The 21,763-nt window shown below is 43.4% G+C and overlaps 1 long non-coding RNA gene across 1 annotated transcript; it reads left to right on the top strand.

Moving 5' to 3' along the window:
- Nucleotides 1-784: 784 nt before the first annotated feature.
- LOC122133077 lies at nucleotides 785-9,322 on the top strand. The gene is made up of 2 exons (XR_006152529.1): nucleotides 785-911; nucleotides 8,752-9,322. It is a non-coding gene; the product is annotated as an uncharacterized LOC122133077 (long non-coding RNA).
- Nucleotides 9,323-21,763: the final 12,441 nt, after the last annotated feature.

Below are 21,763 nucleotides of genomic sequence, written 5' to 3'. Positions count from 1 at the left end.
GTGTGTGTGTGTGTGTGTGTGTGTGTGTGTGTGTGTGTGTGTGTGTGTAGAATCTGCGGACCTTGAGGGGCCATGTGGGGACCCTCCCCCTGCAGAGCCAGAAGAGAGGGATGAGAAACGGAGGATGAGTGAAGAAGAGAAGGATGAGAAAGAGAAGACGAGTGTAGAAGCGGAGGAGTGTGTGTATCAGCCAGGCGCTCCAGTGGGTATGTACACACACACACACACACACACACACACACTGTTGTGTGATCTCCTGGTGGTGTGTGTTCTATGCCCTGGTCGTTTGTGTGTGTTGTGTGTTCTGTCCCCGTGTGTGTGTGGCGTGTTTGTGTGTGTTGTGTGTTCTGTCCCCTGTGTGTGTGTTTGTGTTGTGTGTGTGTGTGTGTGTTGTGTGTGTTGTGTGTTCTGTCCTGTGTGTGTGTGTGTGTGTGTGTGTTGTGTGTTCTGTCCCCTAGTCGTGTTTGTGTGTGTTGTGTGTTCTGTCCCGGGGTGTGTGTGTGTGTGTTGTATGTGATATCTCCTGGTGGTGTGTGTGTTCTATGCCTGTGTGTGTGTTGTGTGTGTTATGTGTTCTGTCCCTAGTCGTTTGTGTGTGTGTGTTGTTGTGTGTGTGTGTGTTCTGTCCCTAGTCGTGTGTGTGTGTGGTGTGTGTGTGTGTGTGTGTGTGTGTCCCCTAGTCGTGTGTGTGTTTGTGTGTTGTCTGTCCCGTCCCCTGTGTGTGGTGTGTGTGTGTGTGTGTGTGTGTGTGTTTTCTCTGCTGGTAAAGGGTGTTTGTGTTGCAGGTTTAGACTACATAGTTCCGGCCAGTGGGTTCTTCGCAAACTGTGTAACGTGTTCTACACCAGTGAGGTGACCGCCAAGGCGGAACACTGCAGCGGCACGGAACACCACAAGAACCTACGGTCCCGGTACGTCCGTCTGTCTGTCTGCGTCAGTGTCTACCTCTCTCTCTCTCTGTCTGTCTGTCTGTCTGCGTCAGTGTCTACCTCTCTGTCTGTCTGTCTGTCTGTCTGTCTGTCTGTCTGTCTGTCTGTCTGTCTGTCTGTCTGCGTCAGTGTCTTCCTCCTCTCTCTCTCTCTCTCTCTTCTCTCTCTCCCTCTCTTCTCTTCCCCTCCCCTCTCTCTCTGTCTTCCTCCTCTCCCCCTCTCCTCTCTCTCTCTCTCTCTCTCTCTTCTCTCCTCCTCTCTCCTCTTCTCTCTTCCCCTCTCAATTCAATTTTTTCAATTTTCAATGGCTTTATTGGCATGAATGTATGGTACACTGTTGCCAAAGCACTTAAACAATAAGAACAATAATAATAACAACAATAATAACAACAATGGTAATACAGGAACAGATAAGTTAATTAAATAATAAAAAAAAATAAAAATACATAAAATAAAAATGCTTAAATAAAAAACATTACAATTATAATAATTACGTAAAGAAAAAACATAGACAGATAAGAATAGATACAAAAAAAAAAAAAAAAAAACACTATGAGTTCAGGCCTATGTTTATTGGTGGTATGGCCTGCTCTCGGAGGATGTGGCAGGACTGCACATATTCGGAGGCTAAAATGTTACAGGTCTCTATTTCCCCCAGGAGGAATGGTAGTTTTTGTTGGTTCGTTAGGTTTATGAAACCTGGGTGGATGTATTCAAATTGTTTGTAATATGCACTTCTTATATTGTGGTATTTTGTACATTCCGTCAGAAAATGAGGCTCATTTTCGACAGCGTTAATATTGCAGTGGACGCATAGTCTCCCTTCGGGAGCCACCCAGCATTGTCTGTGTCGCCCCTTTTCTACTGCAAGACTATGGTCGCTGAGCCTGTACTTTGTTAATAGAATTCTTTGTTTATAATTTTTTATTTGGATTAAGTATGGTGCCAATTTGCAGTCCTTTTTTAATGTTCTGTATACATTTAGCTTGCTGGATTCTTTCATTTGATTCTTCCAGCAGTTAGTGTAATTTTCTATACAGCTTTCTTTTAACTGTTTTAGTTTTGAGGCAATGCTTAAGTCTTTCTTGCTGAGCCCATGTTTTTGGACAAGGTAGTTGAAGGGGTCTCTCTCTGGGTGTCCATCCCTCAGTTGGGCAGCAGTGTGGTGGTGCCTGTCTGGTTTGCTTATTTGCAGATGGTTCCAGAATTTTGCTGCTCTCTTTTGTATGTCTAGAAGGAGTGGGTATCTTCCCAACTCTGCTCTACACGCTATGTTAGGGCAACTCCTGTTTACACCCAGTATATTTTTGCAGAATTCCAAGTGGAATAGTTCGGGGTGGCTTTTGTCCCATGTGTCCAATTTATTTTTAAATTTAGTTCCCCAAACTTCACTCCCATACAGTAATATTGGTTTCAGTATTGAATCAAAAAGTTTTAGCCAGAGTTTTATGGGGGGGTTATATTTTAGTAGTGATTTCCTGAGCATGTAATAGGTTTTTCTTGCCTTTTCCGTTAGATCTGTTATTGCTCCATCAAAAAGTCCAGTTGAAGAAATCGTTAGTCCTAAATAACAATATTTTTTTACTTGTTCCAGTTTTTCTTCGCCAATTGTGAAGCTGTAATAATTATTGTGTTTGGAATGTCTTTTTTGGAATACAATGATTTTGGATTTATCCAGGTTAATTGGAAGGGCCCATGTTATACTGTATTCGTTGATAATATTCAGACTTTCCTGAAGCGCCTCTGGACTCGGGGAGAGTAGGAGGAGATCATCGGCAAAAAGCAGGCATTTAATTTCTTTATTTAGAAGTTTAAGACCTGGGGACGAAGATCTTTCAATTTTTGTGGCCAAATCATTAATATATATATTGAATAAGGTTGGACTTAAGCAACAGCCTTGTCGAACTCCTTTTGTCTGATCAAAATAATCTGTTAGTCTGTTGTGAATTTTTACACAGCATCTATTGTTTTTATACATATCTTTAATGATGTCATACGTTTTGCCTCCAATTCCACTATCAATTAATTTCAACATAAGTCCATCGTGCCATACTGAGTCGAAAGCTTTGCTAAAGTCAATAAAGCAGCCAAATATTTTACCTTTTTTAACATTTTGTACGTGTTCCTCTATGAGTGTGTGCAAAGTGTATACATGGTCGGTTGTTCTGTTGTTTTGAGAAAAGCCAATCTGGGATGAATTTATTATATTGTTGTTCTGGATACATTTTTGAATTCTATTGGTCAGGATGCCACAGAATACTTTCCCTAAATTGCTGCCTTGTGAGATGCCTCTATAATTATTAGGATTAAGTTTGTCACCTTTTTTATGGATTGGAGTGATGTGGCTCACCTTCCATTGTTCTGGAAAATGGCCTGAAGACAGGATTAAATTGAATAATTTTAACGTGGCCTCTCTTAATTTAGGTGTGCTGTGTTTTAGCATTTGGTTGTACACTCCATCTATGCCACATGATTTTTTGTTCTTGAGGGATTTTAATTTTGAGTTCAATTCTGATAATTTTATAGTGGAATCTAATTGATTTAGCCTGTCCTTTTGTGTCTCTTCAAGTTTTCTTAACTGAGATTCTAAGGTTTTTTGTTTAGAATTTAGGTTATCTTTTTTGTACAATTTTTCAAAATGTTCTGTCCATTTTCTTCCATCAACTAATGGGATGACTTTTTCTTTTCTTGTTTTGTCAAAGTTATTCCAGTGTTCCCAGAAGGAGTTATGATCTAATGCGTCCTCCATTTCTTTGAGTTGGGCATTCATATGGTCATTTTTTTTGTGTCTTAGAAGCGATTTGTATTTCTGAAGGGTGTTAAGATATTGTGTTCGAATTTCTTGATTTGCAGGATTTCTGTGTTTATTGTTTGAACTTAATCTCAATTCTTTTCGCAATTTTTTACAGTCTTTGTCAAACCATTTGTTTTTGTTTGAATTCTTGATTTTACTTTTTTTGGTAGTGCTGTGTTTGACTTTTTTTAATGACCTTTTAGCTGCAGTTAAAAGTATTTCTGTAATTTTTTCGGCTGCTGAGTTGATGTTCTCCCTGCTGTTTTCAAATTTGGTAAAAAAGGAAAGTAAATATCTATCTTCAACTTGGATGGAGTTTAGTTGCGTTATGTACTGTTCTAGGTTGTCATTATTCCATGCGTATTTTACAGGGAGTGGGTGTAAGGCTGGTGTTGTTTTTTGTTGAACTACGTTAGGGTTTTTCTTAAGGCTGATAGAGGTTTTTCTTAAGGCTCTCTCTCTCTCTCTCTCTCTCTCTCTCTCTCTCTCTCTCTCTCTCTCTCTGTGTCTGTCTGCGTCAGTGTCTGTCTGTCTGTCTGCGTCAGTGTCTACCCCCTCTCTCTCTCTTTCTCTCTGTCTGTCTGCGTCAGTGTCTACCTCTCTCTCTCTCTCTGTCTGTCAGTGTCTACCCCCCCCCCCCCTCTCTCTCTCTCTCTCTCAAATTCAAAAAGGCTTTATTGGCATGACTGCATACAATACAACGTTGCCAAAGCATGTTTACATAAAATGTACAAGCACAATTATAAATAAATAAAAACAAAACAATAAGTTATAGGTGGTAACAATGTGGTATAGAAAACATGTAACAGGTTCATTTGTTAATTATTAAACAAAATTAGTATCTGGAAGGGGGTTCATGTTATTGTGGAGCTCATGACAGGCTGAATCCCTACGCCAGTCCTCCTCTCTCCCAGTAGAACTGAGAGTCTGTCCAGATCATTTAGATGTTGGAATTCTGGGAATATTGTGTTATTTTGTCAAAATAATAGTCTCTAAGACTTTGGTTATGTTGCAGTAAATCAGGAAGTGTAGCTCCGTCTCTACTGTTCCCTGGTTACAGAAGGAGCACAGCCTCCTCTTTGGGTAGCCAGGTCTGTCTGTGTCGGCCGACTTCTACTGCCAGGTTGTGCTCACTCAGCCTGCATTTAGTTAAAGTTTTCCTCAGTTTTTTATCAGACACTGTGTCAGGTAGTTGCCACGGTGTACTGTCTGTTTAGTTTATTCTAAGTTTTGCCCAGTGATCTCTATATTTTCTTTTTCTTCATAATGATTTGGTTGGATCAGATCTTGAGTTTTGAGGCTGAGGTCGTCGTTGTGTAATGACCTGGTGGGTGATGTTCACCCAGCCTCAGGACAAGTAAGCAGAGGGGACTCCTTTGTGGGTTCAACTCCTGGCAGCATAGGGCTTTGTAGAAAAGAGTCACTTTTAATATGATTCCAGAAATGTTGGGCTCGATTTTGGATCTTTAATATTAGAGGGTATTGGCCTAATTCAGCTCTACATGCAGAGTTGGGAGCTTTTCTCTGCACTTGGAGGATACTCTTGCAGAACTGTGTATGTAGTATTTCAATTGCGTGTTTGTCCTATTTTGTCCAATCATGTTGAATTTGTGTACCCCACACCTCGCTGCCATATAGTGCAATTGGTTCAATGATAGATTGGAAAATTTTGAGCCACTGGTAGTTCAATTTGTATAGATTTTTTGATGGCATAGAAAGCCCTTTTTGCTTTGTCTCTCAATTCATTCACAGCCAAGTTAAAATTACCTGTATTTGAATTTTTTGTCCTAAATATGTATAATTGTTGTTTCTTTAATAGGGTTGTTCCAATTGTGAAAATAGTGTTGTCTCTCTGTGGCCTGGACCTTTTTTGAAAAATGAGTACATTTGTTTTGGTTTGATTTACTGTCAGGGCCCAGGTTTCACAGTATTTGTCTAATTCTGACAGGTGTTGCTGTAACCCCTCTTTTGTGGAGACAGTAGGACCAGGTCATCAGCATAAAATAGACATTTTATTTCAGTGTCTTGTAGTTTCAGGCCAGGTGCAGGGGAGTTCTCTGTTTGTTTTGACAATTCATTTATGTATATATTGAATAATGTGGGCTAAGGTTACAGCCCTGCCTTACTCCACGTCTCTGAAGAAAGATTCAGTTTTATTTGTTCCAATTTTAATTGAACCTCCCGTTAGTGTACATGGATTTGATCAGATTGTATGTTCCCTCCGATACCATTTCGAGTAATTTTAAGAAAAGGCCGTTGTGCCAGACTGAATCGAAGGCTTTTTGGAAATCCACAAAGCAGGCATAAATCTTTGTATTATTTGTGTACATAGTTGTCAATTAGTGTGTTTAATGTGAATATATGATCTGTAGTTCTAAATTTAGGAATCCAATGTTGCTTAATACATTATGTTCTGTGAGGAAGTCTATGATCCTTGAGTTTAGAATGCTACATAAGACTTCCCTAGACATGAATTTATACAGATCCCACGGTAATTTTGTGGATCTGTTTTGTCTCACTTTTAAATATGGGACGTATCAGTCCATCATTCCATATTTCGGAAAGAAGCCAGCTCTAAGTACTAAATTTAGAAGTTTCAGAATGGCTGATTTGAATTTATTGTCTGTGTGTTAAGCATCTCATTGAGGATGCCGTCAGGTCCACAGGCTTTTCTACACTTAAATTTTTCAGTTTTTGATCTAATTCTTTTTCTGTATTTCATAATCTAATGGGTTCTGGTAGTCCTTAATGATTGTTTCTATTAAGGTCTGTTTTTGATATGGGTTTCTTGATATAGATCCTTGAAGTGGTTGATCCATATATCCCCATCTTGAATGGCTAGATCATTATTTGTATTATTATTTTTGTTCAAGGTCCTCCAGTGGTCCCAGAAACTGTTTGAATTTATTGAGTCTTCAATTAGGTTGATTTGGTTTTTGAGGTGGTGCTCTTTCTTAAATCTCAGTGTTTGTTTATATTCTTTGACTGTGTCTCCATATTGAATACGTAGGTCCTGATTATCTGGATCCCTGTGCTTTTGGTTGGATAATTGTCTTAGAATGCAAATCCATGAGGAAAAAGCGGAGTCAAACCATTTTTCTTGCTTTCTTTTTTTTGGGTTTGGTTTTTGTAAAGGTAAGCTCGATTGTTGTGCCACATAATGAAAGATATTGGTGAGGTGCTTTGTGGCTAGGTTTACTCCCTCTTTCCTGCTGGGATATGCATGGGCCAGGAAAGAATTTAGGTGTTCTTGGGTTTCATGGCTGCTCATAGCCTCTTGATATGCAGGTAGTCTGCTTTGCATCCATCTATAGTTAGTTGTTATATTATATAATTTACTGGAGTTGGGGCATGGTTGTTTAGAGTGGGGTCTTTTAAGGTAAATTTTGATCTGATTATGGTCTGAAAAGGGGGTTTGTTGCTTGACTGTGAATGCTCTGAGAGAGAATGGGTCCAAATCTGTTATTGCATAATCTACTGTGCTACTGCCAAGAGAGGAACTGTAGGTGTAGCGGCCAAAGGAGTCCCCTCTTAGTCAACCATTGGCTATGTATAGACTGAGGGATCGGCAGAGCTGCAGAAGTTCTTTCCCATTTCTATTTGTTATTTTGTCGTAATTATTCCTTACGGGAAGAGTTAGGCTGGTGTTAGTTTTGTTATTCATGTATTTGTCTCCGTTTGTGCTAGTAGTGTCTGATTCTTCAGCTGTGCGGGCATTCAGATCACCAACGATTAGGATATTTCCCTGGGTTTGGAAGTGGGTGATGTCTCCCTCTAAGTCAGAAAAGGTTTGATCCTTAAAGTAGGGAGATTCAGCTGGAGGGATGTAGATTGCACAAATGAATATGTTTTGGGTATTAGAGGTCAGGTCTTTTTTTTAACTTAAGCCATGCATAATTATCACCTTCTTTAACTAGTTCAATAGAGTTTGTATATTTGGCTTTATACCATATGAGTATTCCCCCTGAGCTCCTCCCCTGTGTCACTCCAGGGAGCTTTATTGAGTTAACTGTTAACTCCCCATAGCCTGGAGGGCAGCCAGTCGGTAAGTCTCCCCTATCCCACGTCTCCATTAGAATGATGATGTCGGAGTCTTTGAGCTCATCAATGAACTCAGAGTTGTTACTTTTCAGTCCAAAGGCAGATGATCTTAATCCCTGGACATTCCATTGGCTGATTACAAAGGATTCGTATTGGTTCATGCTACAATATGAGTTATTAGATTTGTTGTTGTTTTTCATACAGAGTGGAAATGCATATCTTTCACCCACAAGTGATATGTAAGAGGATAGCATTGGTTTATATAAACAGTATTATCAATATATAATTGCGTTTGTATTCATTTGTATCAGTTAATGTTTTCAGTTAGCGTTTGTTTGTGTGTGCGCGCGTGCGCGCTCATGTGTGTTCTCACCAGGGCCCCTGGCCTGTAAGACGAGTGCAGATGAGGGTGAGCATTTGTCTGGTGTCCATCATGTCATTGGGGTCTGGAGCTCCAGTAAGGGCTTCAGCATAGCTTTTCCCATGTGTTTGCACCCTGTGCTGCTGTGATGGTGGTGCTGAGCGGAGGCCTTGCTGCCATGTTTGTGGTGGTCCTGCTGTGTTCTCTGTCTGTCTGTCTGTCTGTCTGTCTGTCTGTCTGTCTGTCTGTCTGTCTGTCTGTCTGCGTCAGTGTCTACCTCTCTCTCTCTCTCTCTCTCTCTCTCTCTCTCTGTCTGTCTGTCTGTCTGTCTGTCTGTCTGTCTGTCTGTCTGCGTCAGTGTCTACCCCTCTCTCTCTCTACCTCTCTCTGGCTGTCTGTCTGCGTCAGTGTCTACCCCTCTCTCCCTGTCTGTCTGCGTCAGTGTCTACCCCTCTCTCTCTACCTCTCTCTCTCTGTCTGTCTGTCTGCGTCAGTGTCTACCCCTCTCTGTCTGTGTCTGACCTACTTAGATGCAGTGATCGGTGATCGACCAAGATAGATCAGATGCAGTGATCGGCCAAGATAGATCAGATGCTTTAATGATGATGTTGGTTGTTTCCCTCCAGAGAGAAGAGGAGGCCGAAGCAGAACCCCAACCCACCCAGTCCAAAGGCAACCTGATGGGCCTCCAGACACACACACAGGGAGGACGGATCGCCAGACACACACACACACACACACACACACACAGAGAGGACGGATCGCCAGACACACACACACACACACACACAGAGTACGGATCGCCAGACACTCACACACCGACACGCACAAACAGATAGAGGACGGATCTCCAGACACACACACCCCCACTCACACAAACACACCCCCACACACACACACAAACAGACAGAGGACGGATCTCCAGACACACACACACACACACACACACACACACACACAGAGGCGCAGTGTGGGGCCGCCTGTTGATGACTGCTGATCCAGCTCTTAACCGCCGACCAGGACTAGGAATCCCTCCAGCCATTTGTGCTTCGCAAAAGTCACGTTCTTGTCATAACGTTCTTGTCATAGCCCTGGGGTTGGGGGGGGTCCTTATCATAGAGCTGTGGCTGTGGTTAGCCTGTCAGGTTTTCGTTCTGTTAAAAAAGAAAAAAAAAATCCTAAAAGGTATCTTTCTGATGTCATGGTGTCGGTCAGTTTGTTTCATTTGTGTTTTACCCTTAGATAGCCACACACACACACACACACACGGGTCAGGTTGTTCTATGTGTTTACTAAGAACTTACTGACGAAGGGTGTGGCTTTATCACCTGAGCCAGCATGTCCAACCCCTCCGCCCCCACCATGTGTACCAAGAGAAATCATCTCTGCTCAACTCTACAGGCCTACAAACTCTACAGGCCTACAAACTCTACTCAACTCTGCAGGCCTACAAACTCTACTCAACTCTACAGGCCTACAAACTCTGCTGCCAGATCAGCTTCACCTGAACACTAAAAAAGCTGTGGAAGTGAATTCTGGTTGTGTTGGGTTCAGAGGCAGCCTTAACCCATCGTGTGTGTGTGTGTGTGTGTGTGTGTGTGTGTGTGTGTGTGTGTGTGTGTGTGTGTGTGTGTGTGTGTGTGTGTGTGTGTGTGTGTGTGTTGTGTGTGTGTGTTGTGTGTGTGTGTGTGTGTGTGTGTGTGTGTGTGTGTGTGTGTGTGTGTGTGTGTGTGTGTGTGTGTGTGTGTGTGTGTGTGTGTGAATAAAACCCTTTCTACGTGTAAGAGAAGAGAGTGACCGATAAAAACACTGCGCTGAGGACCTGACCGGCTAAAGAAGCAGTGGATTCATTAAGATGTTATGAGTAAGGGGTGTGTGTGCTTGTTTTTGTTTATTTGTTTTGCCATGTACACAAATATGGTGGAGGCCTTATGACATCAGAAGGATCTGCAGTGATGTGTGTGTTTTTCCTATGATGGGTCACTCGTTAGTCAGGAGAAACATGACGTGTTTTATTTTTTAATTCATTTTTTTTTAACCAGATGTTGGGTAACTGGTGTTAGTCAGGAGAAGCGTTTACGGCCAGAGGTTTGTTACTCTGAGGGGAAGAGGAACGTTCAGGCGGACCACGTGAAAAGGGGGCAGCATCCATCTACACTTACACGTACGCTTTCATTTCTTAGGTTTTGTATAGGAAGGCTGTTTGTGACATTAACACAAAGAATAGATGTGTAGGAAGGCTGTTTGTGATATAAACTCGGAGAAAAAAAGTTTGTGTTTGGACGATTATTCCTCTGTTGTTACAATGCTAATTGGCATTGTATTTTATATCGTTGGAAAGCCTGTTTATTTACCTTTACAAAAATGTACAGCTTGTAAGGATCATGCATTTGTGGGATGAGCAGCACAGATGATTATGTGGGTAGCGGCCAAGTAATTGCCAAAATTCTCTGCCAATGTTAAAGAGTGTATTCTCCTGTTGGTATTCACTCTTGTTTTGAGTTGTTTGGTGGATTGGATGATTGAACTCATGATCAGTAACAAGGAACAAAAAAGACATATTGGCAATTTTACACTTTATTCATTTAATACACCGTCAGGAGCCTCAGTAGCGGGTGGAAGATCCATACGCTGCCACAACAGCCTGGCACCTCCTCCTCATGCTGGTCACCAACCTGGTCACATGTTGCTGTGGGATGGCACTCCATTCCTCAACCAGGAGTCGTTGCAGGTCAGCCATCGTGGTTGTGTTGGTCACTAACACATACAGGTCAGCCAGTGTGGTTGTGTGTGTGTGTGTGTGTGTGCAGCCAGTGTGGTTGTGTTGGTCACTAACACATACAGGTCAGCCAGTGTGGTTGTGTGTGTGTGTGTAGCCAGTGTGGTTGTGTTGGTCACTAACATACAGGTCAGCTAGTGTGGTTGTGTTGGTCACTCTAACACGTACAGGTCAGCCAGTGTGGTTGTGTGTGTGTGTGTGTGTGTGTGTGTAGCCAGTGTGGTTGTGTTGGTCACTCTAACACGTACAGGTCAGCCATCGTGGTTGTGTTGGTCACTAACACATACAGGTCAGCTAGTGTGTGTGTGTGTGTGCAGCTAGTGTGGTTGTGTGTGTGTGTGTGTGTGTGTGTAGCCAGTGTGGTTGTGTTGGTCACTAACACATACAGGTCAGCTAGTGTGTGTGTGTGTGTGTGTGTGTGCAGCCAGTGTGGTTGTGTTGGTCACTCTAACACGTACAGCACGCCCAAGCTGATCCTACAAGTGTTCAGTTGGGTTGAGGCCATTCCATCCGGTCCACTCCCACACCTGGAGGTAGTGTGTGATGACATCATGACCCTGGCACTATGGGTCCCAGATTGTGGACATATTGGAACACACTCTTTAACATGGGCAGAGAATTATGGCAACCTTTACTTGGCCGCTTCCCACATAATCATCTGTGCTGCTCATCCCACAAATGTGTGATCCTTACAAGTTGGACATCATTGTAAAGGTAAATAAACAGGCTTTCCAACGATATAAAATACAAGCATTGTAACAACAGAAATAATTGACCAAACTTTTATTCCCCCCGAGTTTATTAAGAGCAGATGGGACTGGAGTTTCTGTACGTAAAGAGGCCTTTAGGTCAAACCCTAAAGGTCAAAGTTCAAAGGTCACGAACCCTAAAGGTCAAAGTTTGTAGGTTTTTGTTTTAGTTTTGTTCTCTTTCCTGCTAGGACTGTTCTTTGGTTCAATGCTCTTGTGTTTAGCGTTTCTAATGTGTGCTTCTTAACACAAGAAGTCACACACACACTGTTTCTGATGTGTGTGCTTCTTAACACGAGTCATTAAAACTGCAATCGACTTCATTCCCAGGAGGCCTGTCTCTGACACACACACACACAGTCACACACACACACACACACTGTTTCTGACGTGTTCATCTGTTGTTTCTCATGTTGGAGTAGATCTGAGAGTGGAAGCAGAGGAATGATCTCTGATTAGAGGGTGTCTTTTGCATTTTGGGATTGTGGAGTGTGTGTGTTTTTGCTGATTGGCCTCCATTTGTTAACGGGGGCGGGGGGGGGGTGAGAAAAGCAGAGGAGGAGGGGGAGGAGAGGAGGAGAAGAGAGAAGAGGAGGAGAGAAGAGAGAAGAGGAGGAGGGGGAGAGGAGGAGGAGGAGAGAAGAGGAGGAGGAGGGGAAGAGGAGGAGGAGGAGGAGAGATGAGGGATGAGGGGGAGAGGAGGAGGAGGAGTTGTGTGGGTGAGTTTCCCCTCTAGTGTGTGTAGTATGTAAATGGCCTCCACTGCAGGTGTGAGAAGAAAGGTCTCTTTAGAAGCGTGTGTGTGTGTGTGTGTGTGTGTGTGTGTGTGAGAGAGATATGAGAGAACCAGTTGGCAGTCTTATACCCTTTGGGTGATTTCAGTCATGTTGTCATAGTAACATGTCGCTGGGTAAATGATTCATGAGTGACTCTGTCTGATGTGGACTGGTGTGTGTGTGTGTCTGCATTCTCTGTTGAGTATCATTCAAACTTGCTGTATTTAGTTTAGCCAGCAGGTGGCAGCAAAGCTTCACACAAGACTCCTCTTTAGAGAAACATTCTGTCTTCTCCCTGCCTGCTATTATTGAGGCCTACTTGGAGCAGGACCGCTCGGGTCTCGTCGGCCAATCCTCGCCTTTCAAATCCATTCTCAGTAATCCAATCCAGCCACGGAACGAGAATGACCTGTGCCAATCGCGGCGCTTCTGCGCCATAGTCGAGAACTTGGCTTGAATTTGGGTGACGTTACGTTGCCAAGTTACGCAGACGCAAGCTCCTCAAGATGGCTGAAGCTACGACAACTCGTCAAAGTAAGTAAGTAACCACGACATATTTTTATTTTTCTCTTAGACGGACACACGTTTTATTTCCATATTTTATTGATTGGCAAGCCTAACTAACGTTAACGCTTGCACTGAAGATACGTGCACCGATGTAACGGTTACATTATGAACTAGGTTATGCTTATAACTACAACATTGCTATGAATGGAAACAGCCATATGTAAACTACTATAATGTTACTCTGAGCTGAAACAGCCAAACGGCCGAGTATTGGCAGTGATTAAAGTAGTTGTTGAAAGCTTGCATCAGTTCGCTAACCATCTAGTTAGCTTGCTATCTGTATATGACGCCTGACCGGGGACGGCCCAGTGTTCCGAAAGCCCGATATTCCGAAATCTCAATATTCCGAAAAATGGTCCTCCTGGCGAAATTTTGAAATATTTGAAGTGGCACAAAACACACAGCATTTAGTTTGCGCAGCGGAGCGGAGACGCTCACCGGGCTATATAACTTTTCCTAGGCAATATTTGTTAACTTAGCCTACTCTGGTTTTTAATATGGGGTACCACTCATGCGAAGGAAATCACCGACAGATTGTCGCAGGACATTACGCAGATCTTTTCAAGTACTGGCAAAGCATGCATGCGTTGGCAATCATAAAAGTGTTTTTGTATCATCGCGATGCAAATGCCATGTGTGTATAATAATATTCTGAATTAAACTTTATGCTTGTGAAATAAATGCATTTATATGTTTATGATTGTGTGATTCATTGGGATGTGCATGTGGGCTATAGTGGTTCACGTTTATGGCGTAATTTTAGGATAAAAACTCACACACGCGAGGAAGCGTGTATTCAAGCAACTTTCAGGTTTTCACGAGCGTGAATTTCATCTGCGCACTCAATTTTAGCAGCTGCAAAGAGGAAATTCAACAACTGCGAGCGCAGAGACTGTCATACGCTCTCGCGAAAACTGGATCTGCTCGCTCGAATGTATCATACGCTCTCGCGAAAAGTTTATCTGCTCGCTCGAGTTATGAATTTTGACACTGTGTGGGCGGGAGTTTTGACACTGTGTGGGCGGGAACCAAAGCAGGACAGGCTCTTCTCTGATTGGTCCTGATTTGACAGCAGGAGAGTCTCATATTCACGACAACCGTTTACCAAACTCCGTTATGTGTTTGTATGGTGAAGACTGATATTTAATCACCAACCGAAGTAACGGTACCCATTAAACCTGTTTTGATTAAATACTAGTGGTGATTGTGGCATTTGACCCATGATCACTTTATTAATTCCAGGAAAAAGAGTCAGTTCTCATGACAGTCGATGTTATCTGCCAGTAGGTAACATATCTAGCTACTAGCTTGCTTTAGATTCCTGCGCTAGCAATAAGCCTTTGCTTGCTAACTGATGTAGCTAGCTCTTGCTGCTGAGTTTTCAATATTGACTTCAATGTTTTAATGTAATTTATTTCATGAGCAGGGTGTTTTCACTGCTTTCAACACTGCTAGCTACAACTGAGCAAGCAAATGCTTCTTGCTAGCGCAGGAATCTTAGATCAGCAGTAGACTAGCTAGCAGCTAAACAATAAAATGTAATAACATGAGGGGACAAGCCACGTTCGCAAGTACAAGGGCTAACGGTAAGAATGATGAACAAATTTAAAAAAAATTACTTTGTGACTGAAATTACTGTTGTTTACTGTGTAGTGCTCAACACTTCATAATAAAAACATCTATATGATGTCGCACAAGACTACTAAAGACTCCAGAGAAAGTCGGTCAACCTCAAGAAACACGACGAACTCGGAGGATGCTAATGCCAAAACTATGGATGCGCTAGCAAAAGCTGTTGGTGTTATCCAAACTTCCATCGATTCGTTTCGAGAAGAAAACCGGGCGTCTATTGCTTCTTTACACACAACGCTTAATGCACTTGGCCAGAGAATTACGAGTGTGGAGGAAGGACCTAATGAACTGGATAAAAGAAATAACACTAGGTGCTTGAGTGGTTACGATGTGAAACTGCTTGAAGATGCACACACACACAAACACGCACACGCACACACACATACACACACTCACGTGAAAGGTAGGGAAGGAAGCAAAGGAAGTGAGCCTCAAACCTGGGTATCCACAAATATACACACACAAACAAACACACACACACGCACTCACACGCACGTACACATACACACACACACACGTGAATGGTGAGTCAAGCTGTGACGAGGGATGAAGGCTCATTGGTCTGGCACAGTGCAGGTGCTCCAGAGTGACAGGATGTGCTAATAGAGTCAGACATATCTTCATTCAGCTCCCTAGCACGGCACGGCGCGGCGCGGCGCGGCACGGCAGAACAAAGACATTTCAGCTTCAGTAGGGTTCTCTCAAGATATGCCTGAAATACAGTACATGCCTGAAGCAGCCATATGAGCGCTGTCTCCATCAGCCCTGTCTCCATCACACACACACACACACACACACACACACACACATATCAGCCCTGTCTCCATCACACACACACACACACACACACACATATCAGCCCTGTCTCCATCAGTCATATCAGCCCTGTCTCCACCAGCCCTACACACACACACACATACAGCCCTGTCTCTATCAGCCCTGTCTCCATCACACACACACACACACACAGCCCTGTCTCCATCAGCCATACACACACACACACTGACACACACACGCACACATACACACACACACATACAGCCCTGTCTCTATCAGCCATATCAGCCCTGTCTCCACCAGCCATACACACACACACACTGACACACACACAGCCCTGTCTCCATCAGCCATATCAGCCATATCAGCCCTGTCTCTATCAGCCCTGTCTCCATCACACACACATTCACACACACACACACACACACACATACTGACACACACACACACGCACACATACAGCCCTGTCTCTATCAGCCATATCAGCCCTGTCTCCATCTCACACACACACACACACACATTCAGCCCTGTCTCCATCAGCCCTATCAGCCCTGTCTCCATCAGCCATACACACACACACACACATTCACACACACACACACACACACACATATTCACACACACACACACACACACACACACACACACACACAGCCCTGTCTCCATCAGCCATACACACACACACACACACACATTCACACACACACACACACACACACACACACACACACACATACACTACCAGTCAAAAGTTTGGACACACCTTCTCATTTTTTGAGAAGAGTTTTCTTCACTTTTATTATTTTCTACATTGTAGATTAATACTGAAGACATTTAAACCACGAAAGAACTCATATGGAATGATGTACTAAACAAAAAAAGTGTTATCTACCATGTAGAAAATAATAAAAGTAAAGAAAACACTTCTCAAAAAATGAGAAGGTGTGTCCAAACTTTTGACTGGTACTGTACACATACAGCCCTGTCTCCATCACACACACACACACACATACAGCCCTGTCTCCATCAGCCATATCACTGCAGTGTTTCTGTGTCACATCGTGTTCCTTTGGGACCCGGCGCTTGTGGTTGTTTATTCACATCTATGTCAATTTCATTTCTTTAGTTTGGTTTATCTCAGCAACAGACATTAGAACTCCCTCTGATTCTTGCCAGCAGTCTTGCTCAGGTAATCTAGTCCATGGCTCTTGAGTTTGGGTCAGTATTGGGTCAGGGACTTAGTTAAGACTGTCCTCTGCGTTGTTCTAGATAGACTAAATATACATTAAGACTGTCCTCTGCGTTGTTCTAGATAGGCTAAATATACATTAAGACTGTCCTCTGCGTTGGGTCTGTGTTAGAGCATTTACCTTTACAAACTCTGTGTTGGTCTAGACAGACAGCATGTTGAGGGCAGGCGTCTAGATCAGGGGTACTCAATAGGCGGACCGCGGTCAGGATCCGGACCCAGACGCAATCAAATTTGGACCGAAGCCAAAATCAACATTCTAATTTAATCATGATCCAAGCAAGTTTTCATTTGTGCGTGATTTCGTGCTATATATTTTTTTTCCTACTCGATGTGGTTTCTATCTTCCGTGTCCAATCCAGAGGTCCAATCAGGAGCAACATCACTATGACAACTGTTATGTATCATGGTATTATGTTCCTCGCTGACACCCGTAGTAAAACCCCGCATTGCATCAGGGGAAATGTATGTATACTGTGTTGTATGCAAGCGAGTGAAGTAAAGACACAATGAATCCAACTCTGACTCTACCTGGTCTTATTTTGGAGTAATACAATGATTACCAAGACAGAACAACAACTCACTCACTCAATGTTGGCCGTGGGCTCTGTGGGTCACGCAGGTTGTGTGTGTCAATGGCAACAACGCGGGCAGATAGATTTGTGAACTGTATCTTTTTCTCAGCAAACCTAAATCATGGCGTGCTTTAAACCCGACAAAAAACGAAAAGTTGATTCCAAAAATCACGATTTTAACAAAACAAACAAGGCTGACTGCAGTCAGTTTTTATTGCACGAACAACTCACAGCAACACACACGTGTTATATATATGGAGGCGACACACTACACACACACACACGCACATGCAGGCCTGAGGTCGCTGTGAATTCTTGCTCTGCTTTTTTCTTCATGCTTTTTTCCCTTACTGTTGTGAGTCTGCCTTTTCAACCATGAATATGGTGAAAAACAAATACAGGAGCACACTCACTAATGAACACTTACATCAGTGCCTCCGCCTGGCCTTCACACCTTTTATGCCCAAGTTTAAACCACAAAAAAAGTGTCACCTTTCACACAAATAAGGCCAGACCACATCACCTTTTGTGCATAGTTTGAACGTTTTTGTTGGAGTTATGTTTTTGGATTTTGACCGTCACTGTTCCGGACCCTGGACTGAATGGAAATCTGGCGAGTGGACCTTTTGGGTTTCTAATTGAGTACCCCTGGTCTAGACGGACAGCATGCTGAGGGCAGGCGTCATACCCCAGAGGGTCCCCTTTATCTGCATCTAATGTTTTATTTATGACGCCACTGCAAACATTCAGAGCATCAACCTCTGGTGTCGAGCAGGTACCCGGAACAGATACACGCATTAGTTATGTCATAATATCCAATATATCTGCCAGACAGCTCACTCTATCCCTAAACACACACACACACACACACAGCCTGTCTAATTTGATTAATCTGCTGTCACACACACACACACACGAGCCGTGCTGCATACTCTATGTGTACAGACCACACACACACACACACACACACACACACACACACACACACGAGCCGTGCTGCATACTCTATGTGTACAGACCACACACACACACACACACACACACAACGCAGAGGAGCTTAAGGATATCTTCACTGATATCTTCAACACTTCTCTGAGTCAAGCTGCTGTTCCATCACATTTCAAGACCTCCATCATCATACCTGTGCCAAAGAAACCGGCTCCATCCTGCTTCAATGACTATCGCCCTGTGGCACTGACCCCCATCATAATGAAGTGCTTTGAACGGCTAGTCATGTCTCACATCAAGTCCATCCTCCCCCCCACCCTGGACCCCTTTCAGTTCGCATACCGGGCCAAACGTTCCACAGAGGACGCAATCTGCTCTGCTCTCCACCCAGCCCTCACCCACCTGGAAAAAGCAGACTCACATGTGAGAATGCTTTTCATAGACTTTAGTTCAGCTTTTAATACAATAATCCCACAACAACTCATCTGTAAACTGGACCAGCTGGGGCTCAACACCTCCCTTTGCAATTGGGTGTTGGACTTTCTCAGTGAGCGACCCCAAGCAGTACGAGTCGGCAACAACATCTCGAGTAGCATCACACTCAGCACAGGGGCCCCTCAAGGCTGTGTGCTCAGTCCCCTGCTTTTCACCCTGCTGACTCACGACTGCACAACAACCCACAGTACCAATCACATGGTGAAGTTTGCGGACGACACAACTCTGGTGGGTCTCATCACCAAGAACGATGAGACCCACTACAGGAAGGAGGTCAACCTTTTGACCACGTGGTGCAGAGACAACAACCTCCTGCTGAATGTCAGCAAAACAAAGGAGATTGTGGTTGACTTCAGGAAAAGCCACACTGAACACCCACCACTGACCATCGATGGTGCTGCTGTGGAGCGAGTGAGCAGCACCAAATTCCTGGGGGTGCACATCAGTGAGGACCTCTCCTGGGCCATCAACTCTGCATCACTGGCGAAGAAAGCCCAGCGGCGCCTTTACTTCCTCCGCAAGCTCAAGCGAGTGAAAGCTCCCATACCCATCCTGAACGCATTCTACCGGGGCACCATTGAAAGCATCCTGTCCAGCTGCATCACTGTGTGGGGCAGTAGCTGTACTGAACACAGCAGGAAAGCACTGCAACGCATAGTGAACACAGCTGGTAAGATCATTGGTGCCCCACTCCCACTCCCTTCCCTGCAAGACATATACACCACCCGCCTCACCCGTAAAGCTACCTCGATTGCGAGTGACACCAGCCACCCCGCACACAGTCTGTTCAGCCTCCTGCCCTCTGGAAGAAGGTATAGAAGCCTCCGTTGCCGCACCACCAGACTCAGAAATAGCTTCATACACCAAGCTGTCAGGAAGCTAAATTCTCTCCCCTCACTCCCCTCAGCCATATCCGTCAGTCTGACAGGAGGCTGAAATCCCACCCCCCACCCCCCCCTAAAAAAAAAAAATCACTCAGGACTCTGCAACAAAACTGTCTCTTGCACTTTAATCACTTATGTTTACCATAACCACTTACTGTTATACTTGCACTGCCAATGTAACAAATACATCTCACAGGATGTCTTTTTGCTGCCTTTTTTTTGCACTACCATAACCTCACTTTAAAGTAAACTTATGCTGCTGTACATGTATCTGTATGTTTATAACTATATCTACATGTATATCTATATGTGTGTGTGTGTGGACTGTACACATAGAGTATGCAGCACGGCTCATGTGTGTGTGTGTGTGTGTGTAGAACTGATCGGAGCAGTCATGAGAGCAAATCCATGAGAGCTTTATGTGGTAATAGATTTTGATATATGTACTGGACTGACCACTGATCATTTATATTAGCTAGTATAGTGATTCTAGTGCTAGTATGGTGAAGACTGAATGCCATCACACTCATACTAAAAATACACAGAAATGAATCCTTATTTGGATGAAGTATTGTTGTCTTGCACTGCCCCCTACTGACTAGTTTGTGCGTTGGTGTTTATTGTCTCCTCATCTTCACCTGGTTTGGGACAGTGCAAGAAACTGAACAGTTGTCTGTTCATTTGACCACCAGGGGGAGACAGAGAACATTTACAGAATAAAACTGCAGGGTCTAAGGAACCGGAAGATGGCAGCCAAGGGAGAGTGGCTGAGGCTGACATCCGAAAGAACACTTTGGTTTGTTTGTGCATGTCACACATTTAGCCTGAGGTAAGATAAAGATCAGATCAGATGAAAAGGTTCAGTCTGTGGTAAGTTAAAGATAAGATCAGATCAGACGAAAAGGTTGGCCTGCGGTAAGATAAAGATAAGATAAGATCAGACGAAAAGGTTGGCCTGCGGTAAGATAAAGATAAAAAAGATAAAGATCAGATCAGATGAAAAGGTTGGCCTGCCTGCAAAGCAAAGCAGTCATCAGCTATTTATAAACACTTTTACAACTTTTATGCTTTAATGGTCAATCTGAATAAATAATCATTATTTTATCAATAATCTTGTTCATCATTTATAATTTAATAGAGTCAATTAGGACTGGGTTTATTGCCAAGTGAGTTTCCACATACAAGGAATTTGTCTTGGCTGTGTAGTGCAGACATGTACACAAACAGACACAAGGGGGACCAAGGCGAAGGACAAGGTCTCATTTCCACGTCAGTTTCATGTGCGTCAGCTCCATACACGTGTAACACTCGCTTAGCGAGTTATCGAGATCATTTTCAGGATAAGATAACATAAGTCCGCCTTTTCGGTTCTTCGAAGCAACTTTGGCTAAATCACCATAGCAACACATCAATAAACTTGAACCTGCTCCACAGCAGGCTAATTTAAGTGAAGCTGGATAAGCTTGCCACACCCCTCGGAAAAAAAAATGGCAGCTCCCTTCCTGAGAGATCCCATTGACCAAGGAGCGATATTAGTTAGATTAGCGTTTCATAGGGAGAGTTCTTCGCGATCGCCAAGATCCGTTATTCCATCATGATGAGTTCTTATATGAGCGCTATCGATTCTGCCGACAAGGAATAATTTATTTACAAGACCTTCCTGAGCCATTTATTGCAAACACCACACGCCGCAGCCGAGCATTGACTGTCTCACAGACTGTCTGCATAGCCTTGCGCTTTTTTGCCAGTGGTACATTTTTGTAGTGTCGGCGATGCGGAGAACAAAGCACTCATAATTATATGACAGTGTTATTAGTACACCATAGCATATCATTATTGTAGAAAATGATTAAGGTGGACTCATGATAAGAATAGAGAGAAATACACACAATTTCTTTTCACTGCTTCAATGTATTGAATTTCTTATTAATAAATTTACATTTAGCAGACACTTTTATCAAACGCGACTTACAAGGAAATGTAAGGACACACATGGTAAGGAGGAGAGGGGGATAAAACTACCAACCTTGCGATTACTAAACGACTCCTCTAAACAACTCCTCTACCCCCTGTACTACTGTCGCACTTGCCGTCATACATACATACATACATACATACTGATCCCCCCATACACAGCTTCTTGTCTTGCTCTCGCAGCGGTGGCGGTGTTGGATTTTGCCATGATTATGGTCTTGTATTCTTCATAA

This window comes from Clupea harengus, chromosome 8 (assembly GCF_900700415.2).
Source record: "Clupea harengus chromosome 8, Ch_v2.0.2, whole genome shotgun sequence".
Classification (NCBI taxonomy): Eukaryota; Metazoa; Chordata; class Actinopteri; order Clupeiformes; family Clupeidae; genus Clupea; species Clupea harengus.
This window is presented reverse-complemented; position numbering and strand designations above follow the sequence as displayed.